This window comes from Oryctolagus cuniculus, chromosome 3 (genome assembly GCF_051225735.1).
Source record: "Oryctolagus cuniculus isolate XC-2025 breed Fujian yellow rabbit chromosome 3, ASM5122573v1, whole genome shotgun sequence".
NCBI lineage: Eukaryota > Metazoa > Chordata > Mammalia > Lagomorpha > Leporidae > Oryctolagus > Oryctolagus cuniculus.
In genome coordinates, this window is record NC_142869.1 from 41777473 (window position 1) to 41795302 (window position 17830).

At 39.0% G+C, this 17830-nt stretch overlaps 1 long non-coding RNA gene across 4 annotated transcripts in view; it reads right to left on the reverse strand.

The window, feature by feature from the left end:
* Window positions 1–15250, reverse strand: part of LOC149127321 (uncharacterized) — a 164131-nt gene extending 148881 nt beyond the window's left edge. For 2 of the 4 annotated variants that reach the window (XR_016231973.1, XR_016231974.1), the window contains exon 1: window positions 14758–15246. This is a non-coding gene — a long non-coding RNA (uncharacterized LOC149127321). Of the gene's footprint in view, window positions 1–14757 lie in introns of all 4 variants that reach the window. The other 2 variants (XR_016231972.1, XR_016231975.1) reach the window with 2 other exon arrangements.
* Window positions 15251–17830: the final 2580 nt, after the last annotated feature.

The window sequence follows — 17830 nt, forward strand, 5'->3', positions numbered from 1 at the left end:
CACACAAGGCAAAGGAGATTCAGAGCATTCTGCATGCAAAAGAACAAAGAACTACATCCAGTGTACAAAGAAACCAATGGGGAAGAGAAGTCAGCGTCTACCATGACTGATCCGAGAAGGAAGTTTTCCTAACAGTTACTATGGGAATCAGTGGAAAGAATCAGTGCCAAGAAACAACTAAAGGTCGTTTAGTGGAAAGGGTCATCAAGTTTTAGAACTGAAATATCTCAGAAATTTATATACTCATTACTGTATTTTAAATCTGGCAAAACAAATCCAGAAGCTTAGTATATTACAGTCGGAGTTTTTGCTAACTAGTTAAGGGAGTTTTGTTTTCTATCAACACCACTCTCATTTACAAGTGGGATATGTTACCTCCTCCTGTTCCAATTTATTTGGAGATACACCGGGAACATTATTAGAGCAACAGTTTAACATGCCATACTCTGAATATTTCTCTTGCAATTCTCACTTACCCCTATTATATTTCCAAGGTCACATATCAAACATACAGCAGAGGCAAGATTTTTTTTTTATTTTAAATCCTCAGAACTTTTTTCCACTATGCAGCTCAGGTAGACATTGCATATACATCTAGCAATTTTTGTATATATAAAGTGGCTATTTTCCTGTAGAGTATTTTGCTATTCTTTGAGAAGAATGGAGAGATCTTTATATTTATTTGTTAAAGTAGCCACCACTCTTCTATGCTTTCCATGACAAGCACCTATGTCTTCTCTGAGAACACTATTGTCAATATACAGCAGTTTAAGTGTCTGTTAAATAGACAATGTTTATGTGTATCAAAACTAAAATGGATTTATCCCTACAAGGCATAAACTCTCTGAGCTACATATAGTACTTTATCGCTGCCCAACAATGGTAAATTATCACTGTCATTGAGATTTCAGGTCAAATGAAGATGATCATAAAAGTTGTTATGAAAAAGTATCATATTCTATGAACTACACCGAATCAGTTCTCTTTGTGTTAATATCACACTAACATGAGAATTGAGTTGTAGTAGTTACCATGCATTTGCTGTGACCCTGAGAACCTAATGCATTAATTTCTTTAAAAAAGCATTTTAAAAAGAAAAAACATTCTTATATGTCACTCTAAATTTTAAAAATTATATCTACTATCTGTTGCTGCATTTGTGATATTGATGTCAAAATATATATGCAAATGAAACACATCTGAACCTAAACTATTTCATAATAATCAACAGCTCAGTGTGACATTTATGTTATTTCTCTTTATTGAAACACACCAGACTAAATGCAATTTTCATGCATTGATAGATTATACTTCTTGCAATTTTCTAGTTCTTGCCCAGTGTCACTTTTTGTGCTGAAAATCTGTGAGCAATTCTTCAAGTTTTTCAGGTTTGAAAAAAATCAGAGAAATAATTGCATAAATCCACTTAACAAGCTGTTTATTTTGACCCCAAGTTTTCTACTTCAGTTGTAAATGATGTTTTTATTTGTTAAGCAAAATAATGAATATATTACAGATATAAAGGTACAATATAAGTTTAATAAATTTATAAAAGCAAAATGGGTTATTCACAACCAATAGAATCTATTAAAAGTATCAAGCCCTCTCTCCCCTTCCCAGAGTTGGGCAAGACTGTAATCAGTGAGCTTCATAGTTCAAAGACAAGCGTATAGTACAGAGTACCGCAGCTGAGCCCCTGAACACTGGAAATCTGTCTACCTGGAGATTCAACCTTTTTAAATACACACATGAAACTGCATTCTTCTCCTTGATGAATATTTTCTTTTTAGTAGCATCCTTTGTATATTGACTTCATTATTGTTCTCCCGATCCAAATTTTTTTTAAAAAAAGGCATAATTGATTTTGTGTGAATTGCAAGACAAAATGGACTGTTAGAGATTGAAAGCATACAAAAATACACTTTAGATATATTTCAATTATTCAGGTAGCAGATCATAGGGAAACGTGTCTAGGAAAATAGAATTTTCAAAAATGTCAAGCAAGTTCAGAAAAGCTAACTGGACTTTTGATCTTGGATTGAATAAGTCATTTAGGTAAGAGCTTGTAAATTTATTTAAAAGTAAATAATATCTTGTTTATAGATGATCACTAGGAGCAAAAGATAAATAAGGAAAATTAGCATATTGTTAGTATATTCCTGTTAAACCCTACTTACATATTACATATTCTTTCAATCAAACTTGCCACATCTGGTCAATGCACAAAGAAACTGCAAGATAGAGCAAAAATAATTTAATATTAAAATACATGTACTGCTACAGGAAGATGGCAAGCTGTGATTTATCTGCCCCCATTTTAACTTTGTAATCATTGGTTTCATCATATCAGAAAGAAATCCAGATGCAGTGTTATTTGTATAATATTCTTTTTTAAAAGATTTAATTATTTACTTGAAAGAGTTACACATAGAAAGAAGGAGAGGCAGAGAGAGAGAGAGAAAGAGAGGTCTTCCATCCACAGGTTCACTCCCCAGTTGGCCGCAATGGCCAGAGCTACACCGATCCGAAGCCAGGAGCCAGGAGCTTCTTCTGGTTCTTCCACACGGGTGCAGGTGCCCAAGGACTTGGGCCATCTTCTACTTCTTTCCCAGGCCATAGCAGAAAGCTAGATCGGAAGTGGAACAGTTGGGACTCTAATTGGGGCCCATTTGGGATGCCACACTGCAGGCAGCGGCTTTACCCACTACACCACAGCACTAGCCCAGTATTTCAACTGCTTTATAGTCTTTTAGGTCGAAGATGTACGTAAATTTGTGTTGCAAAAGAATTTGGTTGTCATAGTTCTTCCTCCTTATGAGGGCCACGGAAGTACAGAAAGACTTTCTAGATATTATTTGATAGAAAAAATTCTAGGGGCCAGCTCTGTGGCATAGCAGGTAAAGCCACCGCCTGCGGTGTCAGCATCCCATATGGGTGCCAGTTCAAGTCCCAGCTGCTCCACTTCTGATCAAGCTCTCTGCTATGGCCTGGGAAGGGGGTAGAAGATGGCCCAGGAGCTTGGGCCCCTGCACCCACCTGGGAGACCTGGAAGAAGCTCCTGGCTCCTTGCTTTGAATCGGCACAACTCTGGCCATTGTGGCCATTTCAGAAGTGAACCAGTGGATGGAAGACCTCTCTATCTCTCTGCTTCTAACTCTGCCTCTAACTCTGCCTTCCAAATAAATGAATCTTTTTAAAAAAATTAATTCTAGGCATGCCTTAAAATGATTCATGTTGAGGTGTGTGTTGTTGTGGGTTATGCTGGGGCTTGAGATGCTTACATCCCATACCAGAGAGCCAATTCAAATCCCAGCTACCCCACTTCTGATCCAGCTTCCTGCCAAGGTATCCTGGAAGGCAGAGAATAATGGATCAAGTGTTGGGCTCTGAGACCCACGTGGGAGCCCTGGAAGATGTTCCGGGCTCCTGGACTCAGCCCGGCCCAGCCCAGCTATTACAGGTATTTGGAAAATAAACGTTGGTAAAGATCTCTCTCCCACTCCACCATGTCTAGGTTTGTATGTCTCCTTCCTACACCTTTTGTGAACGTAGATGAAAAACTTTAAAAATGATTCGTGTTTTAGACTCCATACAAAAATAATGGTATTATCCTCACAAAAACACTGGCATTTCAAAATATAAAAATTAAGCACATAACCTGAAATGTAGAAATAAAAGGATGTGTATATACCATAATAATGGAAAAAAAAACTAGCACTGCTACTTTGAGCAGTAACAGTCTAGGGACATATATTTGGTGTAATTGCCACCTGCTTACCATATTGGAGTTTTCCGCTAGTACATACTCTGTGAAATAGTAAGTGATGGTCCAAGTATCTGGGTCTCTGCCACCACATGGGAGCACTGGATTGAGTTCCTAGATCCAAGCCTTGGCCTGGTCCAGCACCAACCATTATAGATAGTTGGGGAATGAACCAGAGGTTTGGGGTCCTCTCTCCTCCCTCTCTTGCTCTGTATGTGTGTGTGTATGTGTATGTGTGTGTGTGTCAAATAAAATAAATTTTAAAAATAAAATTTAAAAATTTAAAATCCTCCCCCCCTTTATGTATAGGAACAAAAATCACCATGTGTTTCTAAGCTATTAGGTTGCTTTAGTGAATATGTCCATGATCATACTTCTTTCTCTAGAAGGGCAAAAATATATCTTTAAGAGAATAATATTGGTTACTAGTTAGCACAATTGGCAGCCAAACTTCATCTATATCTGAAATATTCACCTGTTCCAATCTGACTAATAGGTAATTTTAAGAATTGTATTCAGCAGCCAACATTTAAAATTTATTGGAGTTACATTAAAAATATTTTTGAGAGGGAGTGGATAAGGGGAGGGTTGTGGGTTGGAGGGACGTTATGGGGGGGGGAAGCCATTGTAATCAATATTCTGTACTTTGGAAATTTATATTCATTAAATAAACGTTAAAAAAAATTTTTTTCATGAAAATCCAAACCTGTGGTTTCTCTTGAAAACTAGAATATCTGGTAACACCAGGCCTGCATTCTGACTTGGCAGCAAAAGGCTGTTTTTGAGACCCAGCAAGAAAGGGTGTGCTTACAGATGGCCACAGTCTATACACCATGCCCCTGACTCAGTTTAACTGCCTCAACCCTGAGGGGCGCTTGAATCTGCTAGCTCCAAACATTAGGTATCCTAGAAACTTAAGTGCTGGGATCATGAGTGATGCTAATGTGTAGAAGCTTTTAAAAAATGCTTATGGGAAAATGGAATAAAAAGAGTTATTTATTTGAAAGGCAGGGTTGCAGAGAGGCAGAGAGAGAGAGAGAGAGACAGAGAGGTGTCTTCCATCCACTGGTTCACTCCCTAGATAGCCACAATGGTCAGCACTGCACTGATCCAAAGCCTGGAGCCAGGGTGTCGCTCCCCCTCTTCGTGGAGGAACGACACAGGACCCTGCGCTGTTCTTTTGTCTGCTCGGCCCTCCCCGGGTTTGCTGCTGGTTCTTCCCGGGGTTGGCTACCTACCCTTCCACCTCCATGGAAGGGCGGTCCCCCCTAGCCACTTTCCCCACTTCCGCGGGGGAGCGGCACACCACCGGCCGGCTCTCTCGGGGGCTGCACAGGTGTTCCTTCAGATAGATGTTCCTGGTGCATGTTGTCTCTCTCCTCCTTTATAGTCCTCTTACACCAATTCCAACTCTGCTACCCACACGCCGAGTACGCTGCTCTCCTCCAATCAGGAGCAGGTCCTACAGTTTATTGATTGAACTGGAGGCAGCTGTGTAGAAGCTGTTTCCTCCTCTCCCAGTGCCATATTGTGGGAGAGCAGATGCATAGAATAAGTCTTAATTCCAGTAACTTAGTCTAGTCCGAGCTGCTCCCAGTTGCTCCCCACACAGGGCTTCTTCTGGACTACAGCCATCTTCTACTATCTTCCCAGACATTAGCAGAGAGCTGGGTCAGAAGTGAAGCAGCCAGGACTGGACCCACAGTCATATGGGTTGCTGACACTGAAGGCAAAAGCTCTACCTGCTATACCACAGCATCAGCCCCATGTGTACGAACTTTTGTACCACTGTTGTATCTGTAGCACTCTGCCTCAGATCCAGGAATACTTGTTATTAGTGAACAAGATTTAAGATCCATCTATATTATAGGGCAAATATTTTCTCTCCCTCTTTTCTTATGTTTACTGCAAAGAAAATTAAGACTCTTCTATGCTTTGGAGCAACAAAAAGCATTGGGAGACTACCTCTCATTTGAAGCAAGAAGAGTTTTATTTATTGTCATTACTTTTTTAAAAAAATAAAATTAAAATTAAAAAAAAAGTTTGGCAGGCAGAGTTAGTGAGGGGGAGAGAGGGGGAGAGAGGGGGAGAGAGGGGGAGAGAGGGGGAGAGAGGGGGAGAGAGGGGGAGAGAGGGGGAGAGAGGGGGAGAGAGGGGGAGAGAGGGGGAGAGAGGGGGAGAGAGGGGGAGAGAGGGGGAGAGAGGGGGAGAGAGGGGGAGAGAGGGGGAGAGAGGGGGAGAGAGGGGGAGAGAGGGGGAGAGAGGGGGAGAGAGGGGGAGAGAGGGGGAGAGAGAGAAAGGTCTTCCTTCCATTGGTTTACCCCCCAAATGGCCGCTGCAGCCAGCGCACTGCGCTGATCTGAAGCCAGGAACCAGGTGCTTCCTCCTGGTCTCCCATGCAGTTGCATGGCCCAAGCACTTGGGCCACCCTCCATTGCACTGCTGGGCCACAGCAGAGAGCTGGATGGAAGAGGAGCAACCGGGACAGAATCCAGTGCCCCAACCGGGACTAGAACCTGGGGTGCCAGCGCCACAGGCAGATGATTAGCCTAGTGAGCCATGGCGCTGGCCTGTCATTTCAGAAGTTTACATTCCTATCTCACTCCTCTTTCCAGAAAATAATATCTACCTAGGTTGCTCTCAAAGATTTCAAAGACATTTGCATGGGGCTGGCTTGTGCATCACATGTGGATGCTTGCTCGAGTTCCAGATATTCTACTTCCAGTCAAGCTCCCTGATAATGCACCTGGGAAAGCAGAGGAAGATGGCCAAAGTGCTTGGACCCCTGCACCCACATGGGAGACCCAGAAGAAGCTCCTGGCTTCGGCTTGATCCAGCCCTGGCTGTTGCAGCCATTTGGGGAGTGAACCAAAGGATGGATGACCTCTCTCTCTGTCTCTACCTCTGTAATTCTGCCCCTCAATGAATCAATAAATCTTTTTAAAAGACACTTGCAGCCGGCACCATGGCTCAATAGGTTAATCATCCACCTGTGGCGCCAGCACACTGTGTTCTAGTCCTGGTTGGGGCACCAGATTCTGTCTCGGTTGCTCCTCTTCAGTCCAGCTCTCTGCTGTGGCCCGGGAAGGCAGTGGAGGATGGCCCAAGTGCTTGGGCCCTGCACCCCATGGGAGACCAGGAGAAGCACCTGGCTCCTGGCTTCGGTGCACCGACTGCAACGGCCATTGGGAGGTGAACCAACGGCAAAGGAAGACCTTTCTCTCTGTCTCTCTCTCACTGTCCACTCTGTCAAAAATAAAAAAGACACTTTCAAAATAAGTGCATGATCATGAAGAATTAAAAGAAAATAATTTTAACTTATAAATGACAAGATGAGGGTACTCCTAAGAGTTGATGGAAAGTGAAATTAAAAGATAAGTTCATAGTGGTGTAAAAATCTGTTGAAATGCATGCATATTTTGTTCATACAATGCATTGTCCATGAACTTTCTGAAGACTCCTTGCATTTTCTGTATTCTTCCTATTCTGGTTTCACATACATAAATTTAATATCTTATAAGCTATGTCTCTTAGAAATAGCATTAAAAGCTAGAAATGCAATCTACTTCCTACATCTAATCTTATGCAAAGAAATAAATCTCACCAATCTCATCATCCGAAAATACTTTTGTCTTCATAACCACATTCACCCAGTGCATCCCCTGTTGTAGCATTCCCAGAGTTCAAGAAGGGTGAGCAAATGGAAGGGAATGGTTCATTGTGAAAAATCAGCCAAATACATCTCTCAGGGTTCCAAATGCACAAGACAGGTAAGAACAGATAGGATAAAAGTTTATAAGGAAACACACAAAGAAAAGTGTCCTCTCTGAGGGACCCAAATCAAGCACTCAGCATCTCTGACTGTTGACCGTAAAGACCATGTGAGATCCAGAAAGTCACATCAGAGCCCGTGTTCCACCACTGAGGATGGAAATGACAGCCTCCAGTGGTGAACCAATAACAGTTTTCTACTCCCTTGCATCCTGCTGGGGCCAATTGCTTGATATTAACTCTGCCAGTTAGGGCATCACATCAAATCCCACAATTAAGATAAGCTAACTATCAGTAAGAAAAATGTAGCTATTAAAATAATTTTAAAAGATGGACAATAGATTTAAGGAAAATACAATTTATTGTGAGAATTAATCAGAAATGTATCAATTGTCCCAACTGAAGCATAAACAAAGTAAAAATCTGGAGAAAACCAATCAATTTTATTGAGGCCATATCTCAGTATTTCATTTAAAGAAATTTAATATGCCATATTTAATTCTCCTCAATAAAGATCCCATTTGAAAAAAATGCATTCTTCAAGTTGAGAATGTGGGAGTTGAGTTTCTTCTGATGTACATGATTGACCCAAAAGCATTTATATATAACTGATCAGCTTTCTGATTACCTACTTTCTATGCCCTATCAAAAAGTTGACAATTAATGTTATAATCCAGAAAGATCCCCCCAGTTGAACACAATCACAAGAGGTTGCATTGTGTTTTGACCATAAGTTCTAAGCATCAACTAATGAGCAATAAAAATCCCAATTTTATATAAAATATAATAAAAACAATCATAGGCTTACAAATACACTTCTATTTTTATACCCTCATCTAAAAAGATAATTTCTAAAAATTAAGAAATGAAAATTCTTGGCCGGCGCCACGGCTCACTTGGCTAATCCTCCACCTGTGGCGCTGGCACCCCGGGTTCTAGTCCCGGTTGCTCCTCTTCCAGTCCAGCCCTCTGCTGTGGCCTGGGAATGCAGTGGAGGATGGCCCAAGTGCTTGGGCTCCTGCACCCACATGGGAGACCAGGAAGAAGCACCTGGTTCCTGGCTTCGGATCAGTGCAGTGCGCCGGCTGTAGCAGCCATTTGGGGGGTGGACCAACGGAAGGAAGACCTTTCTCTCTCTCACTCTCACTGTCTAACTCTGCCTGTCAAGATAACTTTAAAAAGTGAAAATTCTTTTAAATAAATATCAAACTAAAATGCATTCTTTTCAAAAGCTAATACCCTTTAAAGGCTTATTTAACTTATAAAAGACAGTTTTTTATAACCCTTTAAAAAGAATCAGCTCATTTTGCTTTTACTTCTCTCAAAGGAAGAAAGCAATGCACAAATGTGAAAAGTGCTCAATTTAACGTTTTACACCGAAACTAGACATATTGCTGAAGCTTAATGACTCAGAATTCTGATACAAGAAAAACTAATCAATTTATAGAATTTATTTTTAACCAAATTCATTGCTAAACACATTAAGTAGATATGATGGCAATTTGTTTTCAGAAAATCAACATTTGAAATATGCAATTCTAATTAGCAACTTACAGTCAAGACTAGTGTGTCCTTCTGTAGACTCAATGGCCATATAACTTTGTCAGTAAGAAGGAATCTGTCATTGAAAGTCTTGCATTGAAGTGTTAAAAATCCAGGGCAGGGCTGACTCCTCAGCTCACTAGGCTAATCCTCCGCCTGTGGCGCTGGCACCCCGGGTTATAGTCCCGGTTGGGGCACTGGATTCTGTCTCTGTTGCTCCTCTTCCAGTCCAGCTCTCTGCTGTGGCCCAGCAGTGCAATGGAGGATGGCCCAAGTGCTTGGGCCCTGCACCCACATGGGAGACCAGGAGGAAGCACCTGGCTCCTGACTTTGGATTGTTGCAGCACACCAGCCATTTGGGGAGTGAACCAACAGAAGAAGACCTTTCTCTGTCTCTCTCACTGTCTAACTCTGCCTGTAAAAAAAAAAAAAAAAAAAAAAAAAAAAAAAAATCAGGGCAGGTGGGTAAGTTTTTGCCCAGTCCTTAAGTTCTGGTTGGGATTCCCACATCCCATATCAGATTGCCTGGGTCTGAGGACCAGGGACACTCTCCATTCTAACTCTCTGCTAATAAGTGCTTGGAAAGCAGCAAGTGACTCAAGTCCTTGGTTCCCTGCCATCTACATGAAAGAACCCTTGTTCCTGGCTTAAGGCTGTTCCCAATTATAATGAGCATTTAGGTAGTGAAACAGCACATGAGAGTTTGATCTGTTTTTCAAATTAAATAGTGCTTAAATTCTTGAGGGATTCTAGTTATATCATACAAAACAAAAATAATCAGCCAATAAACAGACATCTACTTTTCTAAGAAATATAGACTTTTACTGTTACAGATGAGGAAACTGAATTACATTGTCTGGTTCAATGGCAATGTAAATGAATCAGAAATGCATCACAAAAAAGTATGAATGAATAGAATTCAGGGCATTACAGGACAAGAATTTTGTATTATGACTGCAGGTATGCACTATTCCTAAAAAATTATCTCTTCTTTTTTGAAAGGAAGAATAATGGAGTGGGGGAAGGGGCACAGAGTGATGTAATTGAAGTCATCTTTATATGATTGATTCAAACCCCAGGCTAAAAGTTCTAAATATAGATGATGTCAAAGGTTTTCAAGCCAAAGCCAACATTAAAAAGTTACATTTGAAAGGAATAAGCAGCACCGAATATGGTCCGAATAGATGTTGGTCTTAAGAACTACAAATGGGGCCAGCGCCGTGGCTCACTCGGCTAATCCTCCGCCTTGCAGCGCTGGCACACCGGGTTCTAGTCCCAGTCGGGGCGCCAGATTCTGTCCCGGTTGCCCCTCTTCCAGGCCAGCTCTCTGCTGTGGCCAGGGAGTGCAGTGGAGGATGGCCCAAGTGCTTGGGAGACCAGGAGAAGTACCTGGCTCCTGCCTTTGGATCAGCGCGGTGCGCCGGCTGCAGCAAGCTGGCCGCGGCGGCCATTGGAGGGTGAACCAACAGCAAAGGAAGACCTTTCTGTCTCTCTCACTGTCCACTCTGCCTGCCAAAAAAAAAAAAAAAAAAAAAAAAAAAAAAAAAAAAAAAACTACAAATGTATACATATAACTGATATACCTTCAAATAATTGCCAGTGTGTAAACATGCACATAGAAATCCCAAAACCTTAAAGTTATAAAGTAAAGTTGGGTTTTATTTTGTTGTGTGCATGTTTTTCAGGCTCCTTGCTTTGTACAATATACCTCATGAGAACAGCCTATTTGCAGGTAGCATCAAAACCAACCGCCAGGTGCGCTACAGTTGCACAGCTAGCAGAAAGCCTGTGTGTTATCTGGGTATATTTGGGGAAAGAGCTGCAGTTATTCTCCATGGTATTATCACTCTATTCCAAGAATTAGCATGTTTCTGGTTATTACAAGTGTTTGCTTTTTTATTTCTGAATCTTTATTACTCCTTTTAAAATATGTTTAAAGATTACACAGGCTTGGTTTTTGTGCTATTAACAGAAATGCCTAAGATTAGTACTGTTCCTTGCAGTTCTAGTGTGATGTCAACCTCTACTAATTGAAGATTTTGTGAAGCTACTTTATGACTGTTAAGATGTGACAGCAAATGATTCCTTCAAATAGGTCCCCGTCATTATCCATAAGGAAAATTTCTATGCTAAGAAGACATATTCTTAAGGCTATGTAGTATATTGAGTTCAACATGAGGTTGGGAACTTCAGGCCAGTGGGCCATACAAGGCTTGCAAATCATTTGGTTGAACCCTGTGAAGGCAATGGAAGGCAGGACTTGAAATTTAATAAATCTGTGGCAGGTTGATGTTTAAGCTCATAACTTTGTTTGCCTGCAAATGATGTTTTATATATCCAAATGGCTCTTGGCAGAAAAAAAAAAGACTCTTACAGAGCTGGAGAGCCAAGTTTTTTAAAAAAGAAAAAATAAATAAATTATGTTAAAAGGAATAAAGATACCTACCACTCCATATAAAGAACTGAGTGACTCATTGTATCCAACAACTTGCTCTTCTGTTATATTTACTGCCTCCTCTCCTAACATACTCCTCCTCCTCCCCCATCTTTCTCTCATTTCCCCACACTAAGGTAACATTACTTGTGACAGGTGAGTGATTAGATAGGAGGAACATTCAGATTGTTTTTCCATGAAATAATCTATTGATTGTTGACTGAATGCAACCAATCTGTCAATTCAGTATTATAGACAACAACATGACTTCAGAAAACTGTTTGTGACTATCTAGCATAGTCCTACCAAAGTGAACTAAATGTTTCAGTTCACTCATAGCACCACTAGTGGATCTTAATTTATTATATACTGATTATTCTACAAGTATTTTTATTATATAAAATGTGTCAGAAAATAAAGCAATTATTCCTAAATGTATGTGGGCAATAAAATAATGTATAGATCTTCCAATTTACCTAACATCTATTTATTGTTCAGGTATTATCAATAAGTTAATACTATTTTTATTCCTATCTTTGACAAATACTGCTGGTTGTCTACCTGGTGGCTATTTCCTCATTCTTTCTTGTAACCCATACCCTGATTTTGCTTGAGTATCAGAAATCCTATCATTCCTCATGTAGGGTGCCACATTCATTAGTTTAAGCCCATCAGGATCCATCCTCCTAAAATACTTGATATAGGCTCTTGCCCTCACTGCTGAGCAATGAGTCATAAGCGGACATTTGATGCATTTGACTGAGATCTCAGGGAAGTTATATTTTTCCTTACAGAGGAATATATAACTGAAAAATCACCTAGTAATGTGGTTAACAGTGTTGATTTCACTGAACTTACCACTGAGCCATTGAACTAACTGTCATGGAAGTGCCTCCATCCACTCTGCTAATGCCCTTTATGTTTTAGCCACAGTTTAAGATGAGTTTGCTACTTGTAGCTATAATCACCCTAACATGCATCTTTTGAACAAAAGAATTAACAAAAAGTAAGCATTGATAAATTATTTTTACCTAACATAGGGATTGGCAATATAAATAGTTTATTAATGCTATACTGGGTACAGGCGAGAATATATGCTAGTACTTTCATAAACGACAAAGAATACACACACTTAAAAAAGTGGCCACATGTGATTTGACCTGATTGAAACATACCTTCCAAAATCTTGTGGTAAAGCTATATTTAGCACATGGTCTTTTTCACATGTCCAAACTACTTTAATATGTAAATATCAAAATTCTCATTCTATCAAGCATTGTAAGAATCACAGAGTAATGGAATCTTCTTGTTTTTCTACTCAGTTGATTTTTCAGTGAGACTATTTATCAACAGTTTAAACGGTACCTCAGGTTAGAAGTGCACAACAGATTAAGCCTCTTAAAGTAGTCTTACCATTTTCTCAACCATTTGGAGTATCATCCACAGGTGTGCCATGAAGTTCATAAACTAGGCCTTAGTACTTTAAAAATAACTTCTGAAACTTTTTAAAAACAGAGAGTGTGAATCAGCCCCTGCTCAGGAAGGTGGGCCATGTTCATCATATTTACTATTATGACAGATTAGATTATTTTCTTTCAGTGCTGGAAAGGCACACACTTTCCAAAAAGGAAATACAGTTCTTTATATTTGGTTCACATAATCCAGACCTGCAGTGTCAGTGCCTGAAACAAATTACTGTTTATATTAGAAACTTAGTTTAATAAATTAGGTCTGGTCTATGAACTGTCAAAGTCCTTATAGTCTGCAATTCATATATAACAGATGCCTTTTCCATGACTCTGAGCTAGAAGTGGCCAACGTGATTGCTTCCTCCTTGCCATTACTACATTCCGTAGGTTTAGTTATCTACTGCCCACAGAGAATTAAAAACAATTTAAAAGGGCATCTGGAATAAAGCACTCTAAAGGAAAAAAAAACTCCTTCCATATACAATAACTTTCTGTTTAGGTCAGAGAATTATTCAATAATTGGCATTTGTTTAAATAGACCATTCAGGATCAGTTTGGTTTTCCAATCGCAGATTGAGTTACAGGACTATTTTTTTCCAAATTCACTTTGCAAGTCCTAATTTCCAGCATATTTGTGGCACCACTGTGATTAACAGAGTAGCTAATTTCTATATAAGATGCAAACACATTTTTCAAAAGTGTTGTAAATAATTCACCAATTTTCCCACAGATTGTTTATAAATTATGAATTTTAGTTTACTTGCCCTAGTTTAGAAAATACACCGGTAAGACAGGGGAGCTAAAAGCAGTAATTTTAGCTGATGAATATATACAATTTAAATTTCATGAGAAATCTGGGTTCTTCCATCTTTTATGCTACTTTCCTCACAAGCACCCCTTTAAGAGTTGGATCGAGAAACCTGTGCCTGTCACGTGTGGTATTTCCACCTCTTGCATTGTTTGCACTCAATACAGGAACAGTTGTTGCATAAAAAGTTAATAATGATGTACATCTACAAAGATTAAACAATAAGGCCATGAAAATTCACATCAGCATGTATAAATTCAGACATATGAACACTTTTAACATCTATGTTGCTTTAAGTTTCTACTTTGAAATGGTGTATTGTTAGGTCAGCAAACTCAGTTCAAGAATTTCTACACAAAGGATTAATCAAAAATAGTTGTATTTGCTCAGATAGAGCTAAGCTGAAGAAGTGCTCAGTGACATGTCAACATTTATGTCCAGTAACACATTTGATTTCAATAAAGGAAAAGTTACTTGGAATATGAAATGCCATGATTCCCTTACAATAACAAAAATATTCATCAAATGAATTTTTAAAATCTTATAGATTTAAAACATTCATAAGAATGTCTGCAAATTGCTTTCAATACCAAGATATCAGCCGGTAACTAAGTTAAGTTAAAATGCAGGAAAACAATCATCAATGTCTCTTCACCAGAAACACAGTGCTTTGTGAATATAAAATCCTATTTTAAATTTCACTCTTGCTCTTCGATCTTTCAAATGATTATAGTTTTCCTGGAGTGAAAATAACTTAAACTTACTAGACTTTTTAATATCTTTACAGCCAAACTGCTACAATTCTCACTTTGCTAATCTGTAATTCTCACAGAAGAACTGGCAGCGTTACCCGGCCTTTAGCAAGGACCCTGAAGTGAAATCACTTAAAACTTCCTCTATTTTAATTTCAAATGATATATTCTGTATATAAACCACACATATATGCTCTATCAAATACATCAACGTGTACCTGCGATGTTAACATTTCTTCCCAATACCACCAGGCTGGGGACATTCGTGCATAGAAGAAGCAGCAAGGGCTTATTATAGAACAGGTACAGAGAACTTCGAGTGCCATAGCTCACTCCCCTCACCTTACCTCTCTGAAAGCCAGGGCGTTTAGGTGCTTTATGGGAGACACCGCAGCTGAGTAGCAGCAGATTCTGGATTTGAACCTGCGTCTCATTACCGTCTCCTTGTCCATTGGAATCACCTGAGAAGCTTTGGGACCAGGATGAGTAGCTCAGCCCTACTCTATATTCTTAGATGATGCGAGGCAGGCCCTGTGGTAGTTTTTCATCTCCCTGGTGACTGTGACTGGCCTCGATTTAGAATCAGTGGACCCCTGATCTTGAAAACATGATTTTACATTTCCAAAGATTAGAACTGTATTTCCAGATTTCTCATCCTCCGTTCGCAGGCTCACTTTCTCCTCTAAATGCAGTTAACAAATGTATTTGAATATTCAGAGAATGAAACTGAAATTTGATAAGTAAAATCTCTATTTCATGAGAACCCAACTGTGCAGGACCCTTAAAGAACTAGATTATGGCTACTGCTCTACAGTTTAAATAGACAAACTAGTCACACAAACAAAAAATTAACATTTAAGAAAAATAAAAGGAAAGAAAACTCTTAAAGGATAAAACAAATATTTAGTAAGTCAGTGTCTATATTCTCCTACAAATCTAAAGATGTAACAGAAAAAAGCATCTAAATATGATAAAAAAAATTAAACATCTTTTCCAAACTAAAAATGAATTCAAAAAATGTATACAAACAAATACCTTTCATATGTACTAGCCTCAGTAACAGGATACTACCTTTCTCACTTAAAACATTATACTTCCCCTCACTATCACTATCACATTTTTAGATTAATTTAAACTTCCTTGTGTCCATGAACATTTTAGGAAAGTGAGCACTGGTATATTCTGCTGTTGATAATATAAACTGCTATAATTCATTCCCTCTTGATACAACTTTTGCCACTTGGAGACAAATGTTCAATAGATCTTATAGCCTTAAATTGTCCATTTCCTCCCATCCCATAATTCTAATCTGTAGATAATCCTTAAGGAAGATATCAGAGTAGTATATGAAGATTCACGTGAAAATCGCCTTGATGCAGTAATCCTAACAAAAAATGCTAGAATCAGCCTGACATTAATGGAGGGAGGATAAATAAATGAGAGGTCAACCATATTATACAATATTATGATTCAGTAAAAAAAAATCAACTCTGAAAGATATTTAGTGATGCAGGAAAATGGTCATAATGAAGTATTAAATAAAAAAATTGATGAAACAGTAATATATGATCGATCTTTATGTTCTATAGGTATTTTCATATCTATATACTGATACATGCCTTTAAGGACAGATTTACTTACATACATACACATACAGGTATAAAAAACAGTAGAAGTAAAACTACTAAAATCAATTAGTATTTTTGAGCAGAGAAATTCGTATATCTCCTAATTTACTCCCTCTGCAGCTCCATGGGATATGCATTATTATCCTGATGTTTGATTTTACTGATGAAAACACTTAAGTTCCACATGGTTAATGACAAGTTACCCAAGCCCATGGCTCCAAACCCTTGCTCTTGTCCGATACTTCCCTCTCTTTGACCTAGCAGGGAGGTCGCTGTGATCCTCACCTTCAGCCAATAACTTGGAAAATTCCATATTTTGGAGGACAAATCAAAATTCTTTTTTTTTTTATAAATTACTCAGAAGTGAAGTTCTTTCCTTTCTGCCGTGATGTCTGGGAGCCAGCAAAAATGAAAAGGAGAAGTTTCAAACATGAAGTTCAAGTAGCCACCACAGGCAGGAGGGGGCTGTATGTCATTCACGACTCTGGGCCCACGGGGTGAAATCTTAGATGAGTTCAATTCATTCCTTCTTGAATAGTTTGATCTATCTTCATACTTAAAATATCTGATACATGATATTTTAAAGGAAAAGTTGCCATTTCTACAATAACTGAAACAAGACTCAGAAGAAACTGATGTTTCTACACTATCTTGTTCTCAGATTTTAGTTAAAAGCCAAATATAAGCAAAGCAAAATCTAGTGCCTAGAACTTAACATCAGCTAGTAGAAAAGATTATTAATGAAACTGTAAACTTGTGATTCCTGGGGCTGGCATTATAGCATAACAGATTAAGCCACCAGCAGCAATGCCAACATCCCATATGGGTACCAGTTCGAGTCCTTGCTGCTCCACTTCTGATCTAGTTCCCCACTAATGGTCAGGGAACACAGTGACGGATGGCCCAAGTGCTTAGGCCCCTACACCCACGAGGAAGACCTGGATGAAGCTCCTGGCTCCTGGCTTCAGTCTGGCCCATTGCGGCCATTTGGGAATGGAAGATCTCTATTTCTAATGGATGGAAGATCTCTATTTCTCCCCCTCTCTCTCTCTTTGAATTTCAAATAAATAAATATTTTTAAAAAAAATATTTTAAAAAAATGTGTGATTCCTGACAGCTTTTGTGTTTCTTAACATTTGTAGTAGAGGCTTGGAACTTGAATAAAAACTATTTGTCTTCAAAAAAATCATACTTTCTGATTGTACATGTTCAAGATAATCCAAATACTGGTATCTTACACTCAAAAATTAAATTCAAGCTATAAATAATACAGAACAAAACAAACTAAGAGCCACTATCATATTTTTTATTAATTTTGTTTCTGAGTAATAGAGATAGAGAGATATGTCCCATCTGCTGATTCACTCCCTAAACAACAACCAGGGCTGAGCCAAGCTGAAGCCAAGAGCCTGGAACTCACTGGGTCACCCATTTGGGTGGCAGAGACCCATGTACTTGAATCACCTGCTGCCTCTCAGCATGCACATTATCAAGAAGCAGGAATTGAAAGTGGAGCTTGACATGAGCCCAAGCATTCCAATATAGGGAGTGGGCTTCCCAAGTGGTGTCCTAACCACTATACCAACTGCCCACCCCTATAATTCTTAAGTATCATTTTGATTATATTTAGTATCATTACATTTAAAATAATTAACAAATAACA